This window comes from Triturus cristatus, chromosome 10 (assembly GCF_964204655.1).
Source record: "Triturus cristatus chromosome 10, aTriCri1.1, whole genome shotgun sequence".
Classification (NCBI taxonomy): domain Eukaryota; kingdom Metazoa; phylum Chordata; class Amphibia; order Caudata; family Salamandridae; genus Triturus; species Triturus cristatus.
This window is the reverse complement of record NC_140593.1, coordinates 393674167-393699722: the sequence shown is the minus strand read 5'-3', so window position 1 is coordinate 393699722 and position 25556 is coordinate 393674167. Positions and strand designations below refer to the sequence as shown.

The 25556-nt window shown below is 51.5% G+C and overlaps 1 protein-coding gene and 1 pseudogene across 1 annotated transcript in view; one reads left to right on the top strand and one right to left on the bottom strand.

Moving 5' to 3' along the window:
* GSDME (gasdermin E) overlaps nt 1–25556 on the bottom strand; it is a 351208-nt gene that overhangs the window by 254758 nt on the left and 70894 nt on the right. The gene's annotated exons all lie outside the window — the stretch shown is intronic.
* Nucleotides 7897–8668, top strand: LOC146789501 (casein kinase II subunit beta-like; annotated as a pseudogene).

Sequence of the window (25556 nt, the reverse complement as noted above, 5' to 3'; positions counted from 1 at the left end):
CGTATTTTATAATATCTTTGACCCACCTGTCCGTGGTGATGGAGTTCCACATGGACAGGAACCGTTGTAGCCTTCCCCCGACAGGTGTTATGTGGTCGGGAGGAAGGGAGAGGGCGTCACTGCTTGTTCTTGGGGGAGGACCTGGTGTTGCCGTAGCCACGTCCTCTGCCCTTGGTACTGGAGCCACGATAGCCACCTCGGGTGTTCTTATCGTAGGTGGTCTGCGTATTGCCCTTGTTATATGTTTGTTGTGACCCCTGTCCTCTGCCTGCTCCCTTGTTTCCGGGGCGACGAAAGGAGCCGCTCCGAAAGGACTGAGTTTGTAGGGCGCCCATGGACTTTGCAGTGTCCGTGTCCTTTTTTATCTTCTCGAGGGTGGTGTCAACCTCAGGCCCGAACAAATAGTCGGGGTTGACGGGCTGGTTAAGTATATTGTTTTGTACCTCAGGCTTGAATCCTGAGATACGTAGCCAGGCGTGACGTCGTAGGATGACGCTAGTGTTGATGGCTCTGGCAGCCGTGTCTGCAGCGTCTAGTGCACATTTGATGGCAGCATTTGTGAGTAGCTGTCCCTCTCTGATAAGGATTTCTGCACCTTCCTTGTAGGGGTCAGGGAGGTGTTGAAGAAGTTGTTCCAGCGTGTCATAGTGCGCTCTATCGTAGCGAGCGAGGAGCGCTTGAGTGTTAGCTATGCGCCATATGTTTGCAGCTTGTGCGGCAACTCGCTTGCCGGAGGTCTCTAGCACCTTGGACTCTTTGTCCGGGGGAGGAGCGTCACCCGTTGTCTGCGAGTGTGCCCTCTTGCGGGCATTCGCCACAACGATGGAGTCGAGTGGTAATTGGCCTCTGATGTAAGTAGGATCCCCAGGTGCTGATCTGTATTTTTTGTCGATCCTGGGGTTTATCACTCGTGCCCTGGTGGGTTCCTTGAAAATGTCAGTGGCTGGCTTGAGGACCCCCTTCAACATCGGCAGAGTTTTTACATGTCTTTCTGAGGATGCAAAGGTGTCCATTAGAAAGTCATCTTCGATGATATCAGAGTGAAGCTGCACATCGTGGTTGTTTGCCGCACGTTCAATCAGAGCGTTGAACGCTGCAGTATCCTCTGTGGGTGATGTTTTTGCCCCATATAGCTGTGGGTCCTGTGCATCCAGAGGTGCACTGGGGTCTGCAGGGTCGCCCCAAGTTTGGTCAGGGTCCTGCTGGTCATCAGGGTCCGTGTCCACATGGTAGGGGACTTGTTCATCCATGTAGTCCCCCAATGCATCCGTGTCGGAGCGTGTGGGGGAGGCCTGGTGTGGATCCTGGTAGGGTGAATGGAAAGGTTCATACAGGAGAGGTTCTGAGTCCACCGGCAGCTTCCTCTTTAGCGGGATCCTGAAAGGTTCCAATGGCGGTTCCGAAGTTATCCTTCGGTCGTGGAGAATCATCCTGCCAGTGTTGGCGTCGATGACGTGTGACGGAGGCGTCTCAACAGGTGTAACCGTAGTCTTGGTGACCCGTGTCCTGAGTTGAAACACCTTCGGGATTGTGGATGGAGGCAAGCCGAAGGTAATGTTGGTCGGCACCGACGAAACCGCTGGAGCCCCGATCGAACCGGAACCCGACGGGTCCTGGAGGGCAGCCGTGGTTTTGCAGCCTGGCTGTGCACCAGGTCGTACTCGGGGCGCCTTAGAGGACGTGGCCCCGGTCTGGGTCGCGGCTGTAGATATCTTCGGCGCCAGTGGTGCATCGAGTCGAGGTGCGGAGACCACCGTCGACGTCTTCGACACGTGAGGTTTTGGTGTCGTCGAGGGAGTGATGCGAGGCGTAGCAGGCGGTACGGCCCTCGGTGTCGGCGGCGTCGAAGCCGGTAACCGAGCAGGTTTGTCGGCGCCGATGACCTTCTTCCGTTTGTCGACTCCCACGTCGCCCCTTTCGAGTTCGGCACCGAAGTCTCTCTTGGTGCGGTCGGTGCCGACACGGTGCGCCGGCGTCGAAGGTGTTGAAGGCTTCGATCCGACTTGCGCCACTTTCAGTTTCGGTTTCGTAGGAGCTTGAGCAGCTTTCGGTTTCGGTTTCGTGGAAGGGAAACCAGCTGATTTAAGCGGTAATGGCTGCCGCTGAACATCCGAGGCCGGGCCCGAGGGCGGGGCCGAAGGACTGTGTGATAGGTCTCGGGTAAGGCCCGAAGGCGATCCCTCGACCGGAGCCATAGTCTGTGGCACTGGTGAGTTTTCGGTTTGAACAGGTAGGCCTTGTTCATCATCGGCGCTACTCTCTTCGGCCCCTAAGGCCTCGTCGTCGTCTCCTACCTCGGTGTCGTCTTCACCTCTGTGGAAGAGTGACTCGTCGGCCTCGTCCGAACCGGGGTCGTGGTCGGAAACGGGACCGGAGGGTAAGACATCTACTTCTTCGACGTCGTCGGCTTCGTCGAAGATGTCAGCTGGGGCCGGTGCCGCGTGCTGCGCCTCGAGCCTCGCCGCTCGACGATTCCGCAGAGTCTTCTTGGAACGGAATCGGGCACAGGCCATGCATGTCGATTCGTCGTGGTCCGGCGAAACGCATTTGTTGCACACCGGATGGACGTCGATGTGTGGGTACTTCGCATTACATACCGGACACCTTTTGAATGGCGTCCTCGATTCCATCGTCGAAGTAGTCGATGGACAGGTAAATGCGAACAAAGTCGGTGCTGAAAGTCAGTAAACTAACAGATAGTATCGAACCCCGATCGATAAACAGTACCGACGCGAACTAAAGGCCTTGTGGCCTCGACAAAAGTTTTTCCTAACTTGAGCTAAGATAGCACATCCGAACCCAATGGCGGAAAAAAACAATCTGAGGATGGAGGGGATGCCCATGCGCACTGTAGTCCAGGGGAGGAGTCACCTATCCAAGGATACTTCGAAGACTCTTCCAGGACAACAACGTGCAAACATCCGGACCCAACACTAGGCGGCGATCTATGCACAGATATGAATTCAGCAGCCCACATGCCTCGAACCAGAAGGACAGAATAACATGGACTGCAGAGATGCAGCAAATGGTTCGCACATTAAAGACAGAGATAACAAATGCACCAGTGTTAGGAACACAAGACTACACTAAAGAGTTGTTTCTTTTTTACCACTTCAATGGCCAGGTGATGACGGCTGTCCTCATCCAAAAGTATCCCCTAGGCCACAAGCCAATTGCTTAATTCAGTGGCCTACTTAATTCTGTTGTGAAAGGCCATTGTTCCTGCAAATAAGAGCTAGCCACAGCAGCCTTTGCAGTAGAGAAATGTGCTCCCATTCTTATGGGTGCACCCCAGACAATGTATGCAGAACATGCAGTGTTGTTAATAATTCAGAAAGCCAAAATGAAACTAAAAACATAGGGAGTATCAGACTATGAAATAATACTATCATTACCAGCTCTCAAGGCAGTTAACATACAGTCAACCCTGCCATCTTCTTTGCACACTTCATTACAAATACAGACAATGATACTCATGACTGCAGCACATATACTCCAGATAAGTGTAGCCAAGCACAAGAAGACCCTATTCCAGGTAGTGCTGTATATTTTGTGGATGGGTCTTCCACAACAGATCAGGACACAGGATTGAGACCCAGGCACAGCAGTGGTCAGAGCTATGCAGTAGGACTCTTCAGACACTGCAGATAACAGAACAGATAACTTTGCAATCCCATTATTCATCCCAAGTGGCAGAGCTAGTAGCACCAGTGGCAGCCCTCAAACAGAGGACGGATAAACACCGACAGTATACTCTGATTAAGCCTATGTCACCACAACAGTGCACTCCAGCATTATGCGCTGGAGCTGACGGGGGTTCCTCAAATCTGATGGAAGACCTGTCATGCATCGCCCCCTCTTAGAGGACCTGATGCAAGCCCTGACACTGCCACACACAGTCATGAAGTGCACAGCCCACACAAATGCCCAAGACTTGGAATCCTGCAGCAATGCCGTGGCTGATGGCAAGGAGGCAGTGAGACGCCCTCTTAACAATGCACATGCCACAGTTTTATTGGTGACTGATGCATCAGCTAGTGACACAGTGGCATCTTTGGACCCTCTGGATGCTTCCAAGCATTACACAGAGACAGCTCAACAACACTTAAGAGAGATATAAGAAAGTACCCAAGAGCATGAGAAACAGTTGTGGGAAACTAGAGGATGCACACAGACAGGAACAGAGTAAATATATAGAAATATATTCGTAGGGAAGCCTGTCATGCCCCAAGCATTGCTAGGTATAGCCCTACACCAGCTACATTTCCGTTCGCACACTGCAGCGACAATATGTCACTCCAAATACGCCAGGTTTGATGGTTTTAAAATTTTTAACCGAATAAAGCAATCTTTTTGACTTTCACTTTGACATGAGATGATCACAATGCACTTACACACCTCCACCGTGTGTCAGCAGTATTTACCAAATCCCACCTTCAAGGTAATAGCTTCTACAATACCCCCGACTACAAGGACCCTTTAAAAATTGCATATTGTTTATATCGATATGATTGACAGGTGCAACCATTATTGCCTTATCATAGTTGTAGTCTGTCCATTCTCAAGGTGGATTGAAGCTGGTGTCCACTGTGATGCCAAGTCTGCTGCTAATTTTCGGATCCGCAAGATGATACCGCAATGGGGCATTCCCGAAGGGATCCTATCTGACAATGACATACACTTCGCGACTAAATCTTTTTCCATCCCTCCCCCCTGTTAGGCATAACACATAGGCTGTCATGAGCATATCATCCCCAAAGTAATGGTATTGTGAAGTGCCATAATGGCCTCTACAAGAACAAACTATGTAAACTGTGTGTAACCTTAGAAAATAACTGGTTGGTTGTACTGTCTCCCACTAGCACTGTTTGCCCTCAGTAACACCCCAGCATCAGATCACCATTTGACCCCACATCAGATAATGACATGGAGACTAATGAGTACATTTGTGCCACCAACTAGACATAAGTTGCAAACAGAGTGCACCTGAGTTGTACATACTGAAATGACTGTTTATATGGCACAGCAAAAAAAAGCTGCAAAGTTCTTTTCTAAACCGGTTACCCGAGCAGCCGACAAGTACACCAACACACATCCGGCAGATGACCAAAGAACACCCTTGCCATTGGGAACTTTAATGTACACAAAAAACTTTATTTGAACCTGGATGGAAAGCAAATTCAACAGATTTTTTCCAGTGACTGACAGTACAGCTACTGTTGTGAAAGTCCAGGGCCACAGAGCATGGTACAACTTCACAGACATCAGCCTGGCGCCCACCTTGCCATCCACCCCTTCGGACACAAAGCTGGAAAAATAGGGGGAAGAACAGGAGGAGCAACCGGAATAAAGCCTCCCTCTACTACTCCAAGAGACACTAATTTCAAGTTATGTATTTCAGTTTTATTTTTCCTCCTCGGTGCACTAATAATGATGCTTTTAGCCCGTGTCTATTTCTTTTATCCTGCATCAACTATTGTCAGCTCATACATAAATGCTGATAATGATACTGACTTTCACTCTCTCCACACTGCTTTGTTTGAAACTATGTGGTACCAGCATATGCATAGTATAGGCACATCCACACCCAACACCAGCTGTTTTGTATGCTCCCTCATCCCCCATGCCACTGCAGTAGACAAATTGCGCCATCCTAAAGAGGTATCCCCAAACATTATGCTTGGTCTCTTGCACCTTCTTTTATGTAGAATAAAAGCACAGCTATGACCAACGCATGTTAGTCTAGCGACTGCCAGAGTTAACACAACTAGATTAGACACCACCCCTGAATTCCTGAATTCCTGTAAGACAAACAGAGATAATGCAGGAGATTTAAGAGTGAAGAAAGCAGGGCACAAAAGAACCTATGTGGATTGTGAAAAAGGGTATTCAAGCAGGGCATCTTGGGAAAGTCTGACCCACCGTCCGAATGTAGTAACTATTCAGCTAAACATCTGCCCCCTGATTATGCAGTTAAGCCAGTACTCAATATCACAGGATCAGTATTTGCCCATGACAAATGGCATACCGGGGTCAAGTTCACATGTAGAGCTATATCATTGTGGAATGACACAGAGAAAAGCAGCCCTTTAAAATTTGATAGGGTAATAGGACAATGTCAGCAAAAATGGGATGCAAACATACAGGAATATACATAGACAGGAACTAACATACACCCTAAAACAGCAATGAAACTAACTCAATTTGCTCTTTGTTTCAGAGGAAATGGGACAGTAAAGGTGGGAAGGAACCTCAACTGCAAAACCACAGTGGACGACACCGACATGCAGGGGGGCATCACCAGCCTAATGGATCACTTTTGGCAATGTGGGTCCCTGCTCCAAAAGCAGCTACCCCCGAACTGGAGTGTGCAAAGACCTTCTTGCATCACCATGTGAAGAAAAGAGCTGCGGAGTTCTTTGGCACTGCAACTTGGGAAGATGTTCTACAAGAATACAGACTCTTTAATATTGCCCATCTCTTCTACAGCAGCAGCCTACCATGGATTCAGACGAAAGCAACTGACTGCTGGCTGCAGATAACACGTTGGGAACTCATGAAGGTCACAAATGAAACAGAAGATTGGTTCAACGCGATCAACGAAGAACTGCGTGCAATTAAGATGATGGTAATGCAGCACAGATATGTGCTGGAGTTAATGACGGGTATGGAGGGTGTGTATGCGACAAGATTGCTGCACACATGTGCCAGCCAATGATGAGTACAATGGGGCACTAAGTACGGCCATTCGGATTGGATGACTTACACAAGATGATGGCCGTAAAGGGAGGGGTGTTCCGGATGAGTGGTTCAAGGGCTAGTTCGAGTGGGTGCCGTCCTGGATGTAGGTGTTGTTCAAGCTCTTATTTCCTCTAATTGTTGTGTTGCTCTTTACATGTCTTATTTTTCATGTGGTAATATCATGCTGCAAGAAGATGACAGCTAACATAGGAGGAGAGTTTATGGTTAGGAAAAGTGCTAAGGATGAAAAGGGACAAAGTAGTGAGTATGAGGTGATCCCCTAGAAGATGGGAGGTTAGGAGAGGTAGTTGAAAAATAAACTAGCTGGGGGAATGATACAGGAAAAACTGGGATAAATTATATAAAGACCCACACAGATTTAAGGCCTGAGACCCCAGGCAAAACTTTCAGGTTAGAGATAGTTTTCAGGTTAGAGATAGTTTTAGGTCCCTGTAAGTAACGCAGGCCAGGCCTGTACACGGAAACAGCAACGTGATGAAAAATAATGTTTAGCAGAAATAAACAGGTCACATTGTACATTAAAGGTCTGGAAACATCTTGTGGTTAGCTAGTTGAACTACTGCACGAAAATGAGATCATATCTCCCTTCAGACTCAAGAAACCATCAGCGATTAGCACAGAGGTCACAGAAATAGGTCACCACCATTCCCATCTGCTAGAAATATGAGCTGAAATGTGGCAACCACATTAGGGACTGTTTCCTTTCTCAATGTGCTGCTGGTACATGCACACATTGATTAAACACATACACAGGATGGGCAACCAGATGCATGCTCTGCCTTGGAAATAATAATGCACATGCCTGATAGAATAACAGTCAAACCCCTTCCTACTCAACAGTTATGTGATGCCCTTAATGAGTATTTTGTGCAGAAAATCGCCACCATCAAACGCAGCATCCCTCTGCCAACTACTCCCGCAGTCTCGGGGACCTTGCCTAAGAACACGCAAGTGCTGGATCAGATACCGAGTCTGATCTCAAAAGAGGATTTTCTTACACTCATAAATAATGTCGGTTCTGGTTCCCCTACGGATCCCTGTCCTCCTCTCTTTCTCCAAGAAGCATTTTCCTCCTGTCCCGACCCCCCTCTTGCACTCCTTAATAACTCTTTAAAATTAGGCTTAGTGGTTCTCCGTTGCAACGCGTGATCGGTGAGCCAGAGCACAGAGGCTTCCACCTTTCCTTCCTAGATCCGGGCACCGCCGTCCGTCGCGGGAGGATAATAAAATGAGCAGCTCTGAAGAAGTGTCCTGGATCTCCTGGTTCTGTGGACTGCGTGGCAATGAATTCTTTTGCGAGGTGGACGAAGACTACATCCAGGACAAGTTCAACTTGACGGGACTGAATGAGCAGGTCCCGCACTACCGCCAGGCCCTAGACATGATCCTGGATCTTGAGCCAGATGAGGAGTTGGAGGATAACCCAAACCAGAGTGACTTGATTGAGCAGGCAGCTGAGATGCTGTATGGCCTCATCCATGCCCGTTACATCCTCACGAACAGAGGCATCGCTCAGATGCGATTTCGGGTACTGTCCCCGTGTCTACTGTGAAAACCAGCCCATGCTTCCAATCGGTCTTTCCGACATCCCTGGGGAGGCCATGGTGAAGCTCTATTGCCCCAAATGCATGGACGTGTACACCCCAAAATCTTCCCGCCACCATCACACGGACGGAGCCTACTTCGGAACAGGGTTTCCTCACATGCTGTTCATGGTGCACCCAGAATACAGGCCCAAAAGGCCAGCTAACCAATTTGTCCCCAGGCTGTATGGGTTCAAGATCCACCCTATGGCGTATCAACTTCAGCTCCAGGCGGCCAGCAATTTCAAAAGTCCAGTGAAGACTATCCGCTGACTGGCCCGGCGAACGCATGTGCCCCCTCCCCCACCCCCTCTCCTTCCAAACACTGCGCGGATCTTTTGAATAATGAAAGCCAATGCTAAGGGCTGACATTAATTTCACTCTCTCCCAATACCTCTGTCAACCATTGAACTTTCTCTCCGTTTCCCATATCCCAGCCAGTTAGAAATCTGAAGTTTGTTTCAGTGTGTGTTTAAATTTAATAAATATTTCCTTATTCTGAAAAAAAAAAAAAAAAAAAAAAAAAAAATTAGGCTTAGTTCCGGACTCCTTTAAAGTCGCAGAGGTAGTTCCCATTTAAAAAAAGCCCAACGCTGACCCCTCCAACCTCACTAACTATCGTCCTATCTCTCTTCTTCCCTACCTCAGTAAGGTCCTTGAAGCCCATGTTACGCATTGCCTCAGCTCCTTCATCGAACTTTCGTCCTTTCTTGATCCCCAACAGGCTGGCTTTAGACCTGCCCACTCCACCGAGCTGGTCTTACTCGCAGCCATGAATGAGCTCAGAAAGGGGGCCGATAACAACTCTTCTCAGGCCCTTGTCCTCTTGGATCTTTCTGCCGCGTTTCACACGGTCGATCATAAACTCTTGATCGACCGTGTCAGGGAGGCTGGTATCCATGGCACTGCTTTAAAGTGGATATCTTCTTTTCTCGATAACCGGTCGCAGGCGGTTCGTCTGGACACTTTCTCTGCTAGGAGGACTATCGTGACCTGCGTGTACCTCAGGGGTCCTCTCTTTCCCCTCTTTTATTCAATCTGTACATGTACCCTCTGATCCACGCCCTCCGTAGTTCTGAGGTCACCTGCTTTAACTATGCGGATGACCTCCAATTAGTCTTTAAAATTGACTCTTCTCCTACTTCTGTGGCAAGTTTTCAGGCTACCTTATGTTTTATTAGCGATTGGATGAACGCCAGCCAACTCAAACTCAACCCTGATAAGACCGAGTTGGTCCTGAGTGGCCCCTCCAACCCGTGGAATAACAAATTTTGGCCTCCAACATTAGGTAACCCCCCTCTACCTACTGAATCCGTGAAAAGCCTCGGCGTGATAATCAGTAATGATCTGACTATGAAATCCCAAATCAGCGCTGTGACATCCTCCTGCTTTTTCCATCTACGCAGAATTCGCAAGATTTCGAGATTTCTAACCACCGAGGCTCTCACTGTGGTTCTCATGGCTTTAGTCATCTCGCGTATTGACTACGCCAACTCACTATATGCTGGTATCCCAGCGTACCAACTCCACCGTCTCCAAATGGTTCAGAATCAGGCCGCCCGTCACATTTTTCAGCAACCACGCAATCAACATGTTCGTCCCCTGTTGAAAAGCCTCCATTGGCTCCCAGTGGCCAAGCGCTGTATTTTCAAATTGGGCTGCACCATTTTCAAAGCCCTAGCCGGTCTCGGCCCGGCTTTTATCTCCTCTTTGGTTCTTCGTTACACTCCTTCCCGTGTTCTTCGCTCTTCCCCACTCTAACTTTCTTGTCATTCCTCCTTACAAGCGGAAAAAACACGGTGGTCTAAGCTTCTCATTTCTTGCTCCCCAGATATGGAATTCCCTCCCTCTGGAGCTCAGACTTGAAACTTCTCTTCCTCGCTTCAGAACTCTTCTCAAAACCCTCCTTTTCACTCAGGCCTACCCATAACATCTGGTCCAGTACACTGTTGCTCCTTTTCCTATAGCGCCATGAAACCGTTGGGTGTACGTGCGCTTTATAAAAAATTTTAACATAACATAACATGCCTGCTTCTGCTGAAAACCACACTTAACACTTAACGGCTAGATGGTTTGGTGAAAGAAACCATATGTAAAAGGTCAGCTAAGCTTGAACCAATCAGCTTTGAGCAAGTTATAATCACGTGCAGCACAGTTAGACAAATATATCTTTAAAGTAATTCAAGTTCTGAGAACAGAAAACCCCCAGAGGGGGTTTCCGCTAAAAATGCGAGGCGAGGGCCACATGGAAATGGCTACATCTGGTGATTTTGTGTACGTCGATGACGCAAATGATGAACTTGTAACCTTTTCTGATACGGTTTTAAAGGTATGTAAACAGCTGTTTTTGAGCTGTACTTTCGACACCAGATTCCAGTTTCCTCGAGGCCTAGCTGATCTCCCCAGCTGACTTAATGCATTAAATCCATGTTGCTTTGTCAACTTGTTTCTTGTTGTTTGTTCAACAGATTTTTCCTCCAACATCTCTTCTGTATGCCCCTGAATCCTTCAACTCTTTATATGCCCCTCAATGTTCTACGACTCAATATGTACATGCAGCACATGCATATAACACATACGCACTGCATACTAACCTGATGTAGGTTCTATTGATCATTACATGGTGTGTTGCTGTCAAAGTTTTTTCTGATGTGCAATATTGGATGACAAATTATTTGTGCAAGTTAGTAATTTCTTTTTTTTTTTTAAACAAGTTTTATTCATCAAATGACAAATATACCGCAGGGCTCTGTACTCCAGAGGCCTCTGAACAATCAATAAACAACATCATGAATTTGACTTTTTTGTTAAGGAAAGAAATATAGCAAGGATATAGAAATGCAGTGCAGCTGAATGAAATCCCCCCTGTTTGTAAGAAAATAAAACGAAAAAGAACTCCTCCCAACTGCCCCCCCACACCCCTGTCACACATACCATCCCATAATCGCAACTGGAGCAAGACCCTGCACCCCAACCACCACCCCCACCCATTCATGCATGCCATCTAATATCCTGTGTGCCCATGGGGTAGCATCAAGCTAAGAGAGGAGAAACCCCCTCCAGCGTCAGTACGCGATAGTCTGCCCACCGCTTCCAGATTTTATAATGTTTCTGCGGGCAGCCTCTTGCTATAAAAATCGGGGGATCCAGACCCATACAAAAGTCCAGACTCCTCTTCCATACGGACACCAATGGTGAAGTCGGCGCCTTCCAAGCCCTGGCGATATCCCTCTTCGCTAATGTAAAACCTAACGTCATAAGATGGTGCTTATAAATGTTGCCCCCAATCCCTTCCATGACATGTAATCAGGTTCCAGCCTAGCACCTCCGAAAGACAAGACATCACTCCTCTCCAAAACCGCGCAAGGGAAGAGCGAAGCCAGACCGTATGTAGCAGGGTCCCCTCCGCAAGTTAGTAATTTTAATGATGCATATGACCGTAACTGGTGAATTAATGATTTTCTGCCTAAAACGATATAACCATGTCATATAGAAGTGTGATTAATAATGTTGTATAAATGTGCCACATTTTCATGTGAGACTACAACTTGTGGTGTCTTGCCGGTCCTCCTCATTTCCCCCTACCAATCAGCTAATCGCTGCAAGTCTTCTCTCCCTTCTGTTTCCGCAAAACATGGGGAGCTATGACATCAATGTACTGTAGTGTTAAAAGCATTTATTGGGAATGGAACTTTCATTGTGTAACTATTGTATCATTTTGAAGGATGTCAGCTGTTAGTTCCAATGTCGTATAGAAGAACTTAATTCTATGAGCTATTGTTAAGAAAATGTTCATATTGAGTTGTGCATCTTGGGAGTGCAGCTGCTGAGGAGGCAATCAGAAGATTTCTCTTACGTTAAGGAAGGGATTAGTGTTAAGAGCATTTTGGATTTATGGAAATGCTTTTGATTTGCCATTCTGACCGGAGGAGACTTTCTATTTGCCTCCTGAAACTCTGTCTGATTATTTTGAGATTTTCCTTACTTAGGATGCTGTTAGTACTCTTTATGAGTTTGACACTAAGAAGGGGGCGTGGCTAAGCACGCGATGGAAGCGGACGTGCCCGGGTAGAGCTCCCGATCGAGCCCTCCTGCCCCGGGCCGTTTCTCCGCTGCAACAATCCTAAACGTTGCGGATTTGGCCGGCGGGCCCTCCACGGAGCCTTCTCCGCCACCTGGCCGAGTTTGCGGCGAATCGGCGGTGGAACACCGCGCCGACCCTGCGGACGAGGCCGCGACCGCTCTACAGGACGCGCGGCCGCGGCTCGCGGCTACGCGAGACCGGGGCGCTGCCCTGTCCCTTAGGCCCGAGGCTGCCATCTGAGGAGGAGCTACCGCGACGCCGAGCGGCGGCCTACAACTGCGGCGAGGGCGGCCTGGCGACGGGGGGGCCGTGCTTGGACCCGCCTGGGGGACCCCCCTGTAGTGCCACGGAAAAGACAGTGACGGACAACGACACCCCCCTGAGACCGCGTGACCGCACCACTGGCGACGGGTGGGCCTGCGCCTGAACCCCAACGACGACTGCCTGCACAGCACAGGTAGCTGCAGCGTCCTACGAAGACTGGAGGTGCCATAGGGGAGCAGCGGCGGCAGCCCCCCCGGATCTGGGGACACACGCACGGACCTGCCTCCCCGCGCCACACTCTGCCGGGACAGGGGACGCACTGAGGCGGTTCTCCTCTTGGTGACCCTAGCGCTTCAGCAACACGACGCGCCAACACACGCTGCCGCCGCCCGCGGAGCCCTGGAACCGCTGTGGGAGCGCCGACCTGGGCCTCCTTGGCACACACACACAACGCGACCCCTGCGCCACGCGCTACGGTGCGGGCCGACGCGGGAAGAAGGACTCAGGGGTGCCCTGCGGACTGGAAGAGGGATACTGAGAGCTGACCCGGCTGCGACTGAGCCCCCCACTGGCTGAGCCCCTGCACACGTGGCGAAGGCGACACGGCCTGGCTGGCCGAGGCGGTGAGACACGGCGAGGTGGACCGCTCCCATTCCGCTGGAGCAGGGCATCAACGGAGCAACACCCCCCTACCCCACGACGACGGGGGGGACGTCTTCCGCACGCCGCTGGCTCCATGCCTAGAGGGGCGCGAACCCGCTCCGGACCGGGGTCGACGGCGGAGAGGAGGCGCCACGAGCCAACGAGGCCCGCGATGGACACGGACCATGTGACGGCGAAACTAGACAGTGTCCTGGCGGCCATGGAGAGGATGGAGGAATCGCTGCAGCAGACACGCACCTCCCTGGAGACCCGCATAGACAGTGTGGCAATTGACCTGACGCACCTCAGAGCCGACCATAAAAAGCTGCAAACGCGCACCACCGCGCTGGAAGAAGCCATGGCAGGGGTCGAGCCGGCGACGAAACGGGCCGAAGCCGGGGTGAGCGACCTTCTACACCGGGTGGAACTACTGGAGGGAAGGGCTGAGGATGCGGAAGGCCGGGCACGAAGGAACAACATCCGCCTGGTGGGCATCCCGGAGCGATGGGAAGGGGCGAATCCTGTCCGCAAGGTCGAGGACTGGCTACGAGACCTCCTACCGGACAACACGCTCTCCCCGCACTTCGTGGTGGAAAGGGCCCATCGCGTCCCCGCGAAACCGCCACCTCCGGGCTCTAACCCTCGGCCGTTTCTCCTCCGAGTCCTCAACTACAGGGACCGCGATGCCATCCTGCGAGGGGCCAGAAACCTAGGGGACATTACCATTGACAACGCGACGGTGATGTTTTTCCCGGACTACACGGCGCGAGTACAGCGGCAAAGACACTCTTTCCTGCCCATCAAACGACGGCTACGTGAAGCGGCCCTCCAGTACTCGCTGCTCTTCCCAGCCAAACTGCGAGTGGTGGCGCACGACAAAACCCATTTCTTCACGAGCCCCGAAGACGCGGAGGCCTGGCTTGATGGCGGAATGCCAGCCGTGCCACGACGGACGACGGGAACAGGCGCGATGGAAAGATCGAGGGGACCAAGACGACGACGCCACCGCGGGTTGCCCACGCCGCCGCCAACCGGCGGGACACCGAGTCACTCCCCGCCAGCGGACCTTGTTCATCAGGAGCAGCGGGACGCCCTGCGCAGGGTGGCAGAGATTAGCAACTCTCCGGCGTCGTCGGCTCGGCCGGACGCCAGCCCGACGGCCCACTCAACGGACGACGAGGCAATCTACGGCATCCCGGACACACAGGACTCTGGAGGACCCCCGGAGGTCACACCGCAAACGGCGGACCTCTTTGGCTGAGGTGCCCCGGAACTGGGCTGCCACTTGACGCACATCGCCAACCTCCCGAACCCCTGCGGGATGACCCCTTACGGAACTGAACCTGCTGGAAGAGCCCAGGCACCTATGCTGACGGCGCTGCGGGGGGGCCCGCTCGTGGGGCCGGACACTGTAAGTACAATTTCTACTTATGGCCGCACGGCCTACGCGCACCTGATTTACAACCACGCAGAGACGCCTTTTAGTGCCACATGCTCGGCCTGTTGCTGCTGGGGGGTCGTGGGGGGGAACGTGCCCGCGCCCTCCCCCCTTCCCCCCCCCCCCCTCTCCGTGGGCATTCCAGCCCCCCGCTGACCTGATGGCCGGGCGCGCAACTGCTCCGGCCTTGAACTGTGGCCATCGGACGCCCGCCGGCCGGCAGCAGCATGTACACAACGCCTGGGAGGCATGCGAGGCGCTTCCGAACCTGCATTGCTTCCGTTGTTGTTCAGAAGATACTTTACCCACCCCCCGAGACTGTCTAGTTCGTAAGCTCGCTTGAGTGTTTGGACGGCGACCTGTTGTGCAGCCGACCTTTTGGTATTCTACAAGTTCTCATCTCTCTTTATTTAGTTGCCATGTTTCGACTTTCTATGCACCCTTTCTTCCCTCTCCCCTCACCCTGTTGGAGATCACGACACTGCATGCACATCACTAGCTTTAGCTGCGCGGCGGATGCGGGCTGCTGGCCCCGGGGGGCCCTTGAGATGGGGGGATGCGCTCTTGGGGGCGGAGGGCGACCCCCACACACAGGACAGTAATGGCTAGTACCCAAATATGCACCTGGAATGTCAGGGGGATGCACACACCGGCTAGGCGCTACCATATTTATTCGTACCTTAAGCGGCACGGGATTAACGTAGCGCTGCTCCAGGAGACGCATCTGAATGGCGCTGAGGTGAGGGCACTACACCGTAGATGGCGGGGACAACTCTACGCCACGGAATACTCCTCATTCGCGCTCGGAACACTGATATGGATCCGCCCGGGGACCCCGTGGGAGGCCACAGACACTGCGATAGACAGCGAGGGCAGATACACGGCCGCGCGAGGCAGACTAGATGGTCATCCTATCACATTGATATCCCTCTACTCCCCAAACATCGAACAAGCAGGCTTCCTGGCGCGGCTATCAACGACTATGGCGCCCTGGCATGACACTTCGTGGATTATAGGGGGCGATTATAATTGCACCTTAGACACCACGCTGGATCGCTCCTTCCCGCCCCCCGTGAACGCCCCTACCAGGGGAGCCACGAGGGCGTTGCTGGAGTGGGCTGCGCAATGGGGCTTACACGATGTCTGGCGACAGCGCAATCCGGGGACGCGGTCGTACTCCTATTACTCTGGCGCTCACGACTTATACGTCCGCCTAGACCGCTTCATGGTATCCACAGACCTCCTACCTCATGTGACGGACGCGCAATACATGGGCCGCACACACTCAGACCACAATCCACACTTCATGTCCGTAGCCTGGGCCCACCCACACCCCCCTGTCCCCACATGGCGCCTGCAGCCAGCGCTGCTACTAGATGCGGCTTTTCGCGCTGCCCTACTCGAGCGTACCGCGCAGTACTTCGAGGACAACACTGGCACAGCAACTGACTCGAGGTGGAGTGGGATGCCTTCAAAGCCGTGATACGGGGTCACTGTCTGCGCACCCAGGGGCAGATCAGACACCAACTAGAGGGAGATCTCACTAGGCTGGAAACGAGTTTACTTGCGCGGGAGGAGGAGGCGGCGGAGGGAGACGAGGGCCCGCTGCAGGACGCCCGCTCGGAACATGCACGCCTCCTGGAGCGACTTCGCCATGTCAACTATGCGGCACACTCGGCGAGGACTCACCGCCTTGGTGACAGACCAGGCAAGCTTCTAGCGTGGCTGATTTCGCGGGATGCCCGCTCCCAGCCGGTGACGGCTATACTGGGCGAGGGTGGGGAACTGGAGTACACGCAGGCTGGTATCCATGACACTTTTACTGCCCACTATACCGCATTGTACCGCTCCCGACTCGCGGTTCCCTACGCTGCTATTACAGACTATCTCTCCCCTCTGCCGATGCCGCAATTGACTATCGCTCAGCAAGACGAACTCGGCGCTCCGCTGGAGGCGGACGAGCTTAGAGAGGCCATCTTTCAGCTCTCCAACGGGAAAACTCCGGGCCCGGACGGACTACCGGCTGAATTCTACAAGGCTGGCTCGGATATCTTAATCCCGGAGCTCCTGCGCATGTACGCGGCGGCGGCGGAGGGAGCTGCCCTGCCCCCAACATTGAACGAAGCCACGCTGGTCTCTATACTTAAGCCAGACAGAGACGGCACGCGGGTGGGCTCTTACCGTCCATTGGCTCTACTAAACACAGACTATAAGATCCTTGCTTCTGCACTGGCTAGGAGGCTGGCCCCTCACGTACCCACTCTTGTACACCGGGACCAAAATGGGTTCGTCCCAACACGCCATACCTCCCACAACATCCGCAGGCTCTTCCGGGTACAGGAATACGCCACGCGGCAGTGGCCCAGGGCGGGATGCCTGATACTGGACTTGGAGAAAGCCTTCGACTCCGTCGAGTGGCCATACCTAAGGGCAGTCACGGAGAAATACCAACTGGGGGGCGGCTATAACGCCATGATCGCCCTGCTTTACAGTGAGCCGACCGTCCGGGTCCGCACGGGCCGCATCCTCTCGGCCGCCATCCGAGTCCGCAGAGGCACCCGCCAAGGTTGCCCGTTGTCGCCGTTGCTATTTGCACTGGCAATGGAACCCCTGGCTGCGACACTCCGAGCACACGGACTGGAATGGGGAATCCCATTGCCGGACGGCCTACACACGGTGTCCCTATATGCAGATGACCTGCTGCTATACGTCAGAGACATGGCCGCCATCCCTGATTCCCTCGCCGACGTTTTCCGCACCTTCGAAGCACTGTCGGGCCTGAGGGTTAACTGGGCCAAGTCGGGAGACTACCCCTTTGGCTCGGAGACACCTGAGTGTGACGTCCGCCTGGGAGGAGACAGGCTGCGGTGGTACCCCACCACCTTCCGCTACCTGGGGATACGGATCTACAGGTCCCCGGCGGACGTCCTAGATGGGAATCTCCTCAGAGCAATCGCGTCCGTGCGCACGCAGGTTAGCTACTGGAACACCCTGCCCCTCAGCGTGCCTAGCAGGGTAGCGCTGACTAAAATGATAGTGCTGCCCCGCCTCTTGTACTACTTTGCAAACCTACCCTTGTATGTGCCCGTCAGACTATTCCGCGACCTGGAGGTATTGCTGCGCACCCTCATCTGGAACAAGGGGAGACCGCGGGTAGCATTGGCCAAACTGTACATGCCTGCTGACTCGGGGGGACTAGCGGTCCCCAATATGGAGCTATATTATCTAGCAGCGCAGATGCAATGGGTGGCGGGGTGGCTGAGCGGCAAGCAACTAGAGGACACTGCTTCGCACGCGAATGCTTGGACGCGGACGCAAGTCCACGCGCTGTTCCATCCGCTGACTCGTGCGCCTTGCCCCACCCAGATTTACCTGGCGGTAGCGCGCAGGTGCTTCCAGAGGTGCCTTCGCCTCACGCGCGCGACCACACCGTACGCTCCGGAGTTACCATTACTGGGCATGCCTAGCCCGACGGGACCCCTCACGGAGGGCCATTTGGCAGGGTGGGAACAGGCAGGTGTAGATACGCTGGGTGACCTGTATGAGGACGGCGACTTGCTGACGTTTGCCACCCTGACGGACGGCACGGCGCTCCCGGCAGGACAGTTTCTCCTGCATGCCTCCCTCATGCAGACGCTCTCGGCCTCTTGGGGCGACATGACGACGGAGCTACCGACGCATACCTTCATCCAATATCTGCATATTATGGGCAATGGCGCCCATGTCATACACTGGCTAGTGCAGGCACTCCTCGCACACTCACGACTGACCACCTCGACATTAAGGGAACGCTGGGCGACGGACAGGGGCAGAGACTGGACAGATAAAGAATGGGCGATGATACTGGCCGGCCCGGTTAACGTTCCACGCAACCCCCGCTTCAAGCTCATACAATATTACATATTGCAGCGAGCGTATCTCACTCCGGAGAAGATCAATAAATATTTCCTGCGGACGGATGCCGCCTGCCCACGGTGCTCGTCACCAGGAGCGGACCTTTTGCATATGCTCTGGCACTGTGCGGACGTGCAGACGTATTGGAGCGACGTGCTGTCACTGATCGAGCGCGGCGCGGATGGACGGCTGCCACGCACGTGGGAAGCGTGTATCTTGGGCCTGTACAAGCGCACAAAAGCGAATAGAGTACAGGCGCGCTTTTGGGACATGGGGCTTGTTACAGCCAAACGCTTGCTCACCAAGCACTGGAAGGCGACGGCCCCTCCGCACATCAGGCACTGGAGGGCATCCTTCGTCAACTGGGCGCAGGCGGAAAGTGCAGTGCTCCTCCGTGAGGAAACTGCGGGACTCCGGCAGTACCCCATCGCTCACCTTTGGGATGGCCTCCTCGCCACCTTTCAGACGGCCTGCCGAACCCGTGGGATAACCTAAACGCCAGGCGGACACTGATATACTACTAGATCGCTAGCGACATGTCTGAGACCCTGGTGCGGTTAGCTCCTGGCCCCCTCGACCTGCATATTCCCCAGACACGTCTCACGTACCACGCGGCAGGCTACTACTGTCGGATACTTCTTGCGCTGTGCTCTGGCGCACGCGCGGGACTTACCGCCGCTGCTACCCGAGAGGGCACGCACACTGACGACCCCCCCCCCTCTTCTCCTCCCCCCCCCCCCCCCCTCACGACCAGCCACTCGACGCGCTCCCCGGACGGCCGGCTAGGCCCTGCTGGACAGCCCCTATCTCCTCACACATTGCTGCATGCGGATCTCCACTATCCCCCCCCCACCCCCCTCACCCTCCTTCTTCTGGCCCCTACCCGAGTTCTCGACCCTGACCTTGATCCCTAAAGTTTACGTTGCACACCCGGGACACAATTCGGCGACTGACTACGCTCCCTAGCAGAGCATGTGTTCCATCATAGCAACGGTCGCCACGCGCACCCTTGCAGACTACGCTGCACCCTCCTTGACGCGCTCCACCCCACGCTACATGCGGGCCACCGGGACTCCGATGCCCACAAATCAGGGCGCTTGACGGACAACCCAGCACACATCCTTCTGTGAGCCCAGGAGCTAGCTGACAATGCTGCGCAGCGGGCGGACACGAAGCGCCCCCCTCACACGCGGACAATGCGCTTTTAGCTGAGAAATAACGCGACACCTATCAGAAAAGCACCACCGACTCGCTTACACGCAATGTACACACCTGAATCCTCTATCTAGGTACAACTGAGCTCCGCCGCCGGACCTCCGGGTTGTCGGCTAAACGGCTGTGTTTAAACATTTGACGATATGTACTCGAACATTGCTGACCTGATGCTATGTCGCAGAATTGTACATTGCCAATTGATGCAACTATGGTTAATAAAAGTTCTCAAAAAAAAAAAAAAATGAGTTTGACACTAAGAATTTAGGTTGACTAACTAGGGTTTATGTTATGAATCATAATTCTGTATATGAGCCTTCTTGGCAGAATACGTACATTTGTTGTTGTAATGCTCTTTTTGATGATTCTGAATTAAATCTTTTTAACTTAATTTTGATCTAGTACTTATTTTTTGTGGTCCCAGTTACTAATTATGATTTTTCTCTGCTAAGAGCATGTATTAATGGAGAGGGCAGTCTCAACCGCTAGATCAATGAAAAGGCTTGTGGAGCGGAACTGCCTAAGGTAAATATTGAGGTTCATTTGATATTGGGGTTCAGGAGATTGTTGGGGTTTCGGTTTCTACACTACTCCCACTGGCCTCGTACTATTTAACTCCTGGCAAAGACAGTAGCCTTTCACCTCTATAAGGTTAGTGCTTTGGGCGCACCTCCCGGTCCAAAAAGACTGCAATCCGCGAGCCTGGCATGGTGCACATAAATTGCCCCTTGTTCGCCCATGATAACAAAAATTAGCACCAGGGATCCAGACATCATTGCAGTTGTGGGACTGAGGGCAGCGGTACATGCCCATCAACAGGCAAGGGACTTTTCCGTCCCAAGAGCTCTGCACAATTGGGCTCCAACTAAAACCTCCAAAGGACATAGTAGGTGGCACTAGTTGATTTTGTTCTTGATGTGACGGAAGAGACCTGTAACTGTTTGGGAAGTGATGGGGTCCAAAGCCCCATTCTGCATGGACCTGCCACCTCTCTAAGATCTGCACCCCTTTCTACCTGCACAATGAAAAGGGGGAAATTATTATGAGGTTGGCAGGTCTGCTTCCTACGTCCCTTCTTCACCCCCTCATATTACAGCATACACCCATGTCCCCATACTGTATTTCTCAGTACAGCCTCTGCCCCAAACTCTGTGCCGCATTACTCCTTCCCACTTCCTCATTCCTCCTGAAAACTGAACTTCCCTGCTTTGCCTTGCCCTCCTGCAGCACCCTCCCTAAGACTCTCTTCAATAGACATTATTTTAAGTCCAATAGCCACAACCTGAACTGTAACAATGTCAAATCATGCTCCTTAACAAATGTGATAAGACGCTCCTGAAATTAAAACTCCTTAAACATACCTAGACAGATCTAAATGTAAAGACGCCTTGTATCATGGGGGCCTATATTATATGCCTCATATACGAAGTGTCTCCACTTATGCTATATAAACACTTGTCTGAAACACTGCTCAACACACGTGCATCTTTGCAAAGTCCAATACTTCAATCAATACTTTAGATGGATGACTGACACTGGCCTAACTCTCTTGGCATTGTTTGATAAAGTGCACCTAGTGTCTCATCAAACAGTGTCTTCCCCATCACCCCTTCCCACCGACCACTGCCACTTTGCTTCTATGCTTTAGGACAGAACCCTTTCACATGGAAGAGCCCAGCTGCTCCTAATGAACAAATGACAATTGTTACAATAAGAAAGCATTCTTATATAGAACAAGGATGAATATGGTAACAAATGTGATATCAAATATTGTCCAATGGTTGGTGCCGAATGAAGGAAATTAATTTTAAAATGAAAAGCCTTTATTTAAAAATTGAAAATGTGCAGCCTTTTTAAAAACATTTTTTATTGTATTTATTGCCAGAATAATGAAACTTACATCTTGACAAGGTACATTACATATATACATGTAGCACAAGAATTGAATCATTAATTGCTTATTACCAGCAGACCACAAATACATTTATCAAGACCCATAACAATACCACTCCCCCTATAGGAAAGAAGGCCTCTATCACAATATTACATTATTATACTTCAGCGTAAAAAATGTCACTCTGTAAGGAGAGGCTCCTAATACCAAGATCCCCAATCGAATGTGGCCATTTCAATCATTTGCTGTATCATGGGACAGAGATAGTGGCCTCCAGCCCATCACTCCAGCAGTCACATAAATGATCTTGTGTCGTCTGCACCACTCCTCCATCCTCCACCCCCGTTTCTTTACTTACTTAATATAACTACAAGGGAACCCAGTAATTCCTTGGGGCGACTCTGGGGGAGAAGTAGGTCACTATACCTCTCTGCCTGGGTATGGCAGTATGCCATGTCAACATGCCATTTCTCTACATTAGATAGTGGTCCAAGGGTACATCTCATTGCGACCTAACACTTGGCCAATATTAATCCCATTGCTACCAGTCGGCGTATTGACTTATCAACCCCCTGATCGTGACCCAAGAGCGCCAGCATCGGATCCAGCTCCAACCCAGTGCCAGTAATCGCTTATAGTTCTTTAAATATTTTGCCCAAAAACGTATTGATTCCCGGGCAGAGCCAGGCCACAAATTGAAACTCGGCTTCAACCTCCCTGCACCCCTGACAGCTTGAGGAATCTCGTAACCCATATGGACACAGGCGCTCAGGGGTATAGTAGACTCGGTGAAGGTATTTAAAATGGGTCAGTCTATTTAATCTGTTTAGGGAGATAATCTGGATCTTAGAGCAGCAATTTTGCCACTGTTGGTCGCTGATGGGCCTGCCCAGGTCCCCTTGCCAGTCAAATCCAGCCTTTAGCACATTTGGCGGCGCGCCTCCTGTGCATATGTATAGAATTTGATTGTTAGTTTCAAGGGTGCTTCCGTCTGCAGTAAAGCTGTCAATGCTGGCATAGCCTGCAGCTCTAACATGTTGTCCCCCAGAAGCTCACGGAGAGTTCGCCTAGTCCTGTAATAGTGGTATCTTATTAGCGTAGAGGAAGTTGACAGTTCCTCCTACATATCCTCCGGCAAGTCACCCTGCCCTCTGTTAAGAAATCCCCATGGTGCTTATTACCAATGTTTTCAGAGCTCGCCTTGCCCCTCTCTCCTGGCACATCGGAAACCACAAACACCACTGTACGGGGTTATGTGGAGAATACAGTAATGCCCCAGCCTGTTTGTCCAGCAAACTTCGCCATGCCTGCGTCATGACTGCAAGCAAGTCAAAGACCCTGTGCTGTCGTGGAGGGTCACGAAACAGTATCTGGGGGAGCAAGTACGGATCTGCAGCATCTCTCTCTCTGTATAAATGTGGCAGCGTCGACTGGCCATGCACCCAATAATGCGCCAAGGAGCTCTAGGCAGCCCTATTGTACATCTTGAAGTCTGGAGCCTTAAGGCCTCCCATATCATATGGTAAAGTGAGTACTTCCCATCAGACCTGTGTCCAAGCCAGTGAGATCATGTGAAAACGCAGTTTATCAAATATGCGGGATATTCTGTAATAAAAACTGAAATCTGGGAAGCACAACCATTTTCATAATGGTCACCCATCCCATTAAGGACAGCAAGAGTTTAACCTAGCGCTCCACATCCTCTGTGAGCTTCTGAATCACCCTGCCATAATTGTCTAGTAGTACAACAGTGGGGTCTGAGTGGATCTTAATCCCCAGGTAGTGTACTGATTCCGTTGTCCATTGCAGTGGATATTCTATGGGGATTGGTATCATAGCGGGAGTACGTGGAAATAATATAGATTTATCCCAATTGGCGTTTAGGCCTGATAAACCCCCAAAACGAACCACCTCTCTTTGTATCGGAGTGAGATTAACAGCTGGGTCCCAGACATATATGATTGTGTTAGCCGCATATGCCGATATAACCAGGTTATAGCCCGGGAAGCGAAGCCCCCTTCCCAGTGATACTCGCATAAAGCACAGGCCAGAGGCTCATCCACCAATGCATATAATAATGGAGACAGGGGGCAACCCTGACAGGTGCCCCTGGTAATTTCTATCACAGAGGAGACAGCATTCCTGAATCATACTCCGGCCTGTGGGTGGGCATATAGAACCGCAACGAGGCGTGAAAAAATCTCTCCAACCCCTATCATGCGGAGAACCGCAAAACATAAATCCCCATTCAACAGAATCAAATGCCTTTTCTGAATCTAGGACTATCGCAGCCGCCTGTACTTCCAGGTCCACCCTCTTAATAGCACCAAACAGCATTCTGAGGTTGTACGTTATACTCCGGCAATTCACAAATCTCGCCTGTTCAGGGCGTACAACACCTGGAAAGATAGGTGCTATTCTGTTAGCCAAGATTTTGGCATAAATTTAAGTGTTCATGTTCAACAGACAATGGTCTACATGATGAACTAAGACTGTATTGTTTCCCAGGCTTCAATAGCGTTACTATCACAGCTTCCCGCATAGTGGGGGGCATTTCTCCTGATCGCACCATCTCCTCATATAGCATTATTAGGTGGGGGATCATTAATTCCTGGCAGGCCTTGTAAAAGACAACTGTAAGGCCTTCCAAGCCTGGCACCTTACCAGACTGCATTCCTCTCAGAGCATTCTTAATTTCAGCGGGGTGTAGTGGCACCATCAGATGCTCCCTGTGCTCCGTAGTTAGCCAGGGTATATCTATATGGGTTAAGTAGTCATTTACGGCATCATTGTCCAGTGATAGCCGAGTTCTATATAAGTGCTCATAATAACTGTGAAATCTCTCTACAATGTTGTCTGCCCGGTGAATAACCCATTGATCATCAAATATAATTTCCAGAGTGATATCTGTGGCCCGCTTGGGTCTTAAAATATCCGCCAAAACAGCTCCTGGATGATCACGTTCCCCATTCACAAGTGCAGTGGCATATTTACTCATGTGTTTAATTTTGTCATTAGCGGTCTTGTGGAATTCTTCCAGTTTTTGCTTAATACCCACTAGAATACTGAGGTAATTTGTTCTTTGGAAGCTGTTCTCAAGGCTGCCTATCTCTTTTTCCAGTCGTGTCAGTCGATCCCTGAGAGAGCGGAGGACTCCTGTGTGTTTAGAGATTGTCACTCCGTCGCATGTAGACTTTGAATGATTTCCAGACCATGGGAAAATCGGCAACCGAGCCCACATTGTGCGAAAAGAACTCTTCTATAGCCTGCGCAATCTCAGCTCCACAGACAGTCTAGCAATGAGAAAGACGGGTCCAGCACTCCACAACCAACTGGGGCAAGGTCGGAGTACGTTTTCGGAAGAGGCTCACAACGCTGAACTCATTCAGCTAAACAACTACCAATCAACTACAGATCTATGGGGTTATGCATGTCATGCACCGACGAGTAGTGTGTGTCACCCGTTCCTGTGGGGGAGGTGTGCCTCCATGCATCCAGTAGCCCCTCTCTGTCCATTATATCCAAGAGGGTCCGTGCTGCCGTCGATCCACATCTGGGGGAGACCTTTGGATCGATCAAGATCAGGATTTAATATGCAATTAAAGTCCCCGGCCCGAATCTGCGGCAGCCCAGCCTACTGGCTTAGTCGTGCTACAAGGGAGTATTAAAACTGTGGGTCATCATGATTAGACCCATATATCCAAACCAGTAGGAACGCAAGATCATCCTTACAACAACGGGCCAGGAGATATCTACCGCCGTGGCTCCATACAGCTTCTCAAT